We start from the raw sequence: 6,605 nt of genomic DNA, 5'->3' as shown, positions 1-6,605 counted from the left end.
TAGAAAGAGAGAGCATATTTCTCCTGTTTTGGCTTCCTTTCATTGGCTTCCTGTTAAATCCAGAATTGAATTCAAAATCCTGCTCCTCACATACAAGGTCTTAAATAATCAGGCCCCATCTTATCTCAATGACCTTGTAGTACCATATCACCCTATTAGAGCACTTCGCTCTTGCTCTGCAGGCCTACTTGTTGTTCCTAGAGTATTTAAAAGTAGAATGGGAGGGAGAGCCTTCAGTTTTCAGGCCCCTCTTCTGTGGAACCAGCTTCCAGTTTGGATTCGGGAGACAGACACTATCTCTACTTTTAAGATTAGGCTTAAAACTTTCCTTTTTGCTAAAGCATATAGTTAGGGCTGGACCAGGTGACCCTGAATCCTTCCTTAGTTATGCTGCAATAGATGTAGGCTGCCGGGGGATTCCCATGATGCATTGAGTTTTTCCTTTCCAGTCACCTTTCTCACGCACTATGTATTAACAGACCTCTCTGCATTGAATCATATCTGTTATTAACCTCTGTCTCTCTTCCACAGCATGTCTTTTATCCTGTCTTCCTTCTCTCACCCCAACCGGTCGCAGCAGATGGCCGCCCCTCCCTGAGCCTGGTTCTGCCGGAGGTTTCTTCCTGTTAAAAGGGAGTTTTTCCTTCCCACTGTTGCCAAAGTGCTTGCTCATAGGGGGTCATATGATTGTTGGGTTTTTTTCTCTGTATCTATGAAGCGCCTTGAGGCGACTTATGTTGTGATTTGGCGCTATATAAATAAAAATTGAATTGAAATTGAATTGAATTGTCCATAACAACCACAGTGTTCAAGCATAACGGTGCTCATAAGTGTACGTGGGATCACAATACGCTAAATGGCAGGTCGATGATTGATTTTGTTATTGTTTTATCAGATCTGTGGTCACATGTCTTGGATGCTCAGGTAAAGGGAGGTGCTGAGCAGTCACTACATGGTGATGACTTGCATCACCAATCACTAATTCAGGCATCATCATAAATTTCTACATAAAACCAAATCAATGGCCTCTACTTTGGTGGTATCAGGGTCTTGTCTCTGCTTTTTGCAGATGATGTAGTTCTGTTAGCCTCATTCAGTGGCGGCCTGGGTAGTGACAGGAAGAATACTATCGCGGATATGAACAGGTAAAATTAATTTCTTTGAATGGTGACTGGGCTCTCCCTCAGTGATGGGGTGAGGAGTTCAGTAATTTGGGAGGGACTCAGAGTAGAGCTGGTACTCCACATCAAAGTATGAGGGGGCTCTGAAGTAGATCCAGGACATGATGGAGAGAATGAATTTCCCAGCTGGCTTGGGAATGCCTCAGTGCATAAAGAGATGAGTTGGATGAAGTGGCTGGGGACAGGGAGGTCTGGGCATCTCTGCTTAGGCTGCTGCCCCCATAACCTGGCCCTGGATAAGGAGCTGTTGATGGATGGGATGAAAAATAATAAATGAACTATTATACACAATGAGTAACTATGTTTTTTCACTCTAGTTTGAATTTAGAAAATCCAACTTAGATATTAACAAATCCCACTTTGTGTATATATTAAAACAAATTTGTGCTCCCCCTCTGTATAGTTCCAGTGGTTCCACTTAGCACAGTTGTACCATTTATTGTAATTGTACTCAGACACTGCGACTACCTCTTAAAACAAGCATTGCTTCTCTCTTTTCCTTTTTTCTCATTTTTATTTCAACAATCAATGCATGCTTGAAATGAGCTGAGTGTGTAACAAGTCGCACATCTTACAGTAAATAATATTTTCCCCAATGCACAATGTTGAATGTATACAGTTTCTTGCTATATATGAACAAAGCCCAAACCTTTCTGTAAATGCAATCAGTAATCTGCCGCTTTCATCCCAAAGAGCAAAGGCAAATCCAACTGAAAAGAAGCAGTAATGCCAACTGTCAGGCTCCTGTAAGGGGACGGTCACCAGATGTGGCAGAAACATGAAACAGTGAGTAGTAAAGCAGCAGGACTGGATTCACTGCTCTCGCACAAAGAGAAGAACACTAACACAACAAACATCTATATATCTATCTATCTGTTGTGAAGGTGTGATATCACTGTCTCTGAATGTACAATGAATATAAATATTAAAAAAAAACATCCACATCAATAAAACAGGACACACCTTTTTCTGGTGACTATGTGGTAAAATTGGGGGTTATTTGCATTTCAGACACTTCTAACAGAAAGTACAAAACTGTCATCTTTCATTCTTGGACAGAACAACTGCTGCCTCTTCTGCCTTTTATCCTCACAATAAAGTTGGAGCCATACTGATGCCTTTCCAGTGCTGCTGTTAAGCTGATTTTTTACAGCCCTGGCACACTACACCAGAACCCTTGTTGTTCGTAAGACGCATGAATTCGCTAGAGGGGTGCTTTGGAGCACATGCCAGTTTATTGGGTGAGCATGGTCCCTCGGCACATGAAACTGTAATAAAAATCCATCTGTTAGAAGACTGATGGTAAGCCAGTCCACTGGAACAGAAGCTTGTCCTCTGGATGTTTGTGTCAGGCTTTTGCTTGTGATTTTTTAGACACTTGTGGAAAAATCAAAAGTATGCTCTTTGTTTTTATGCTTGATTCTCATAAAAATAAAAGGGAATGTGTTCAAGCCAAAGAAGACAACCTATTAAACACACTGTGATCTACAATGTTCTCACATGCTCTTAAGCTACATAGCTCTTGCATTTCAGAGACTGTGAATGCTTAATGATGAACCTCTCATCTCCTTTTGAAGGCGATGACAATGTATAATAATGTTGTCATGACAACAGGGCAGAGAGTAGGAATTAAGTAGGTATGCGCACACAAGAAAATGCAAAATTGATTGACTCTGCATAATGTACCCTGAATGTGCGCTCTGTCTTTGGGAATGCTGATGAACACGGGGTGAGTCTCGTCAGAAAACAACATTCTGCAACACCTCAGGAATTATTAAGCGCATCTTTCATCTCTTTCTTCATGTGCCGTACACTTGTAAGTTCACTTTTTCACGAGCAGGTAGATGTATTAACATTACTCAAACATTTACCCATCTCGATAACGTATGACGGCAAACAGAGTTATCACGGTGTCTGGTTTCATGTCTGTGAACGTCCTTACGGTCAGGTCGGCTGGGGATTAATATAAGCGAGGGAAACAGGATCTCTGTGATCTGAGGGAGCATATGTTCACATGATTTAAACAGAATGATTGAATCTGATGTACAATGGGCTGTAAGGGACTCTATATGTGCCAAATGCTCAGGCTATTCAACATGTCAACGTGATAAAATGTTATCAAAATTCTCCCCCTTGCAGTGCTGTAGTAATGTTTGCCAGCTGAGCAGGACAAGAAGCATGACTCCCTGGGGAAATTTCCAAGTACAAGCTTTGTTTCGGAAATGTATTATTTCATTTTTTTCTTGAAATATGAAGGCGCATAATAAATACAAGCGACAACAGGGCTCCCTGTTGGTTTCAAATAGTGACACGCTCCTTAAAAGATGTACAGCGGCTGCCAAAACAAATCACTGCCTTCTAGATAACTGTCTTTATTATGTTGTCTCTTCAGAAGGGGTACCCTGCAGGAACTTGTTGAAAGTGAAAGTGAAATTGAAACTTAGAGCTAAGCTGATGAGTTAATGAATTCATAAGACGACGCTAGGGGCCTAAAATGTCTCAGATATGTGGTCACATGTCTAGTTCGTGTTGCTTTTGCTTGCCTGTCAAAACACGGGTCACTTAGCTGGCAGGTGGCAGGCTATTGTGAACTCTGGAAAACCAGACCCTGCAGTACTGATGAAAATTGGTAGAAGATTAAAAAGCAGTTGACTACAATCTCTGCCCACTGTGCTGAAATGCCAAGTGCTGCTGAGAGCAGGAGCGCAGACTATTGCATCACCTCCTGTGCAAAAACCTTGCTTTAATGAGGGTGTATTAACACTGCATGGTTTAATAGGGAGAATAGATCTTGCTTGTCCAACTCCCCATAGACTGCCAGTCATTGTGAGTCCACAGAAGTGGCATTTATATCCAGTGATTACAAAGCTGTTGGCTGAAGAGTCATTTGCTTATAAAGGGCATTTATTACGCAGGAAATAATTTTCGATTATTGATTCTTTTTATGTCATGAAACATTAATGTTTTTAGTCTAATTACAACTGATGCTCATCCTCATATACTGTAACGTATATTATGCACAACATTCATCACTACCAAACCTATAGCTTTGCCTATGCCTATTTCTGTCAAGCCACATTAGCCTCAGGAGGAAGGCGGTAAAGACAGAGGTGGTTAATGTTCTGCACCTGCACCTGCCGGGATACTAGCTGAGGCTTCTCTTCGACAGCCAGTTAAAATTGTACCAGAAATGAACAGTAAAGATTTACTGGAGCGCAAAGCCATATCCAGTGAACCAGGAAATGGTGCCGGGGTTCTTGCCATCATATAATTTTTCCTGAACATTCAGTGAGATGACAGGGAGAGACAGAGGAAAAGAGGCTGTGCAACAGTGTGCTTGACTGGTGATGAATTCTGTAGAGTGTGAAAACACTTTCCGTCTATTGAAAACTAGTGTCATGCTGTAATGTTTGTGAAGGGTCTTGTCGAGACAAATGAGAAAGGTTGGTGCTACAAAGGATGGGTTCGACAGTTTCCAGTCTGATAGCTCGGCAGCTGTGAAACGTGATTATTCAACCACAAAACAAATTCAGCGTTCCATTTAATTTTTAAATTCTTGAACAAATATTTTTCACTGAATCCACTGAACCAGGGAAGGGATTAGTAAAGGAATGTTATATTTAAGAGCGATCGAAATGAACCTGTAATGTGTACTTTGAATGTCCAGTAATTACTGAGGGTTGAGAGATTTAACTTTTTTTGCTCACATCAGTTTTCTCCTCCATTCGACCCCCAAGAGGTAGAGTTTTCTCTCTGTGTAAGCCCTGCACGTCTTCACAAGGGTACGGCAACATTTGACTCACAAAATTGTCTCGCTTTTAAAAGCAATACCTTCACCATCCAATGCTGAAAAACTCAGACACTCAAAAACTGTGAGAGAGAGCAAGAGATGCCTCAGGATTTAAATATACATGCCGCAGCGTTAAATCCCCGGGGATAGTGTAAAGAATCCAAAAGTGCTCGGATAAACAAAAATGATTGAGCGTGTCTGCAAATGCACCCACATTTTAAATCCTCATCGTATTAAAGATGATGTTACGTAGCTCCCAAAGTTTTGTTTAATATTCATGAAGTGCTCAACACCTTGGGAGCTCCGCACAATCTAGAGTAAAAAGAAATATTGTTATGAAGCCTGGTAAACAGAGCATTGAAGAAAGAGTGGAAAACCCCCATTTATCACACACCCACTGTCATTTCCTCATCCTTTTTAAACTAGCAGCATGAGCTGCAATAGAGTTCAAGAAGCCAGGGGATAATGGACTAAGGTGGTTTCCATGGACAAGAAAGTCAAAATGGCAATGACCACCAAGGATGGTCAGACACATGGACTGTCATTCTAATATGTAAAATAAAGGCACGTTTTTCATCCAGTGAAAAACTAAACACAGTCCTTTGATTGTGATGTTATTACATTGACAAAATCAGTCAACCTAGAGATTTAAACACCTGACAAAAGCTTCAAAGCCACATTTACCAGGATTTTTTATTTTTGCCTTGATGACGCACACGCAGACACAACTTGAAAACAATAATGCTATTCTTTTATGGCTGGCAAAGATAAAGACCTAAACACCTAAACACCACACAGCAGAAGCAAGATAAGAACTAAGAGGGCAAACAGCTGTCTTGAATCCGTTTGATCTGATTGACACGGCTGGGAGGAACCTGTGGAAAAGGCAGCGCTGAGGAGCACGCTAACAAAGCCACTTTGCTTAAATGTATCACTGGCTGATTACCTTTAGAGATTATATATACTGGTAGTGATTCAGGGGTTATCTAAAAGTGATGTAACACCATATTTGAATGTTGGTAAAGTGCTTGGCACTGATGCGTTATATTTCTGTAACAGAAAACGAGTAGGAAAGCTGGGGAACTTACATTTAGGAATTTCCTGTTCCTGTACAACAGCTGATGCACACTGCACAATATTCAGTTTTATTGATTGTTTCAGCTTTACTGGCACAGTATCAATGAGTAGGTGGAACTAGAATATGAGATGGAGTCAGGACAAATCAGTCAAAGTGAGATGGAACTACTGTCTTTTTGTGCTTATTATTTTAAAAATGAAAATGTGAAAGCAATTTACCTGGCAGTTGTGCAAATTGCTGTACTTTTTCCTTCATAAATATCTATCCACATAAGAAAGGCGTAAAGGTAATTTTCTTTTGAAGGTAACTACAAAAAAGCAAGCATTTAAATATAATTAATGGTCTGAACATAATTAAATTTATCCCATTGAGAGCAAGTATTGTGCATTACAATCTCTGTTGATTATGATAGTTTGCTCATAAGGAGAAACAGGCTCCCTTTCTAAAAGCAGCAGGTAAAAAAGAAGGAACTGAATGTGTCAAAGTGAAGTGAATAAATAATGGATGTCATGACGCTTCTGTGGAAGCTGTTGGCTTTGAAATCCACTCCCTGGTT

Source organism: Maylandia zebra, linkage group LG5, assembly GCF_041146795.1.
Source record: "Maylandia zebra isolate NMK-2024a linkage group LG5, Mzebra_GT3a, whole genome shotgun sequence".
NCBI classification, from domain to species: domain Eukaryota; kingdom Metazoa; phylum Chordata; class Actinopteri; order Cichliformes; family Cichlidae; genus Maylandia; species Maylandia zebra.
This window is presented reverse-complemented; position numbering follows the sequence as displayed.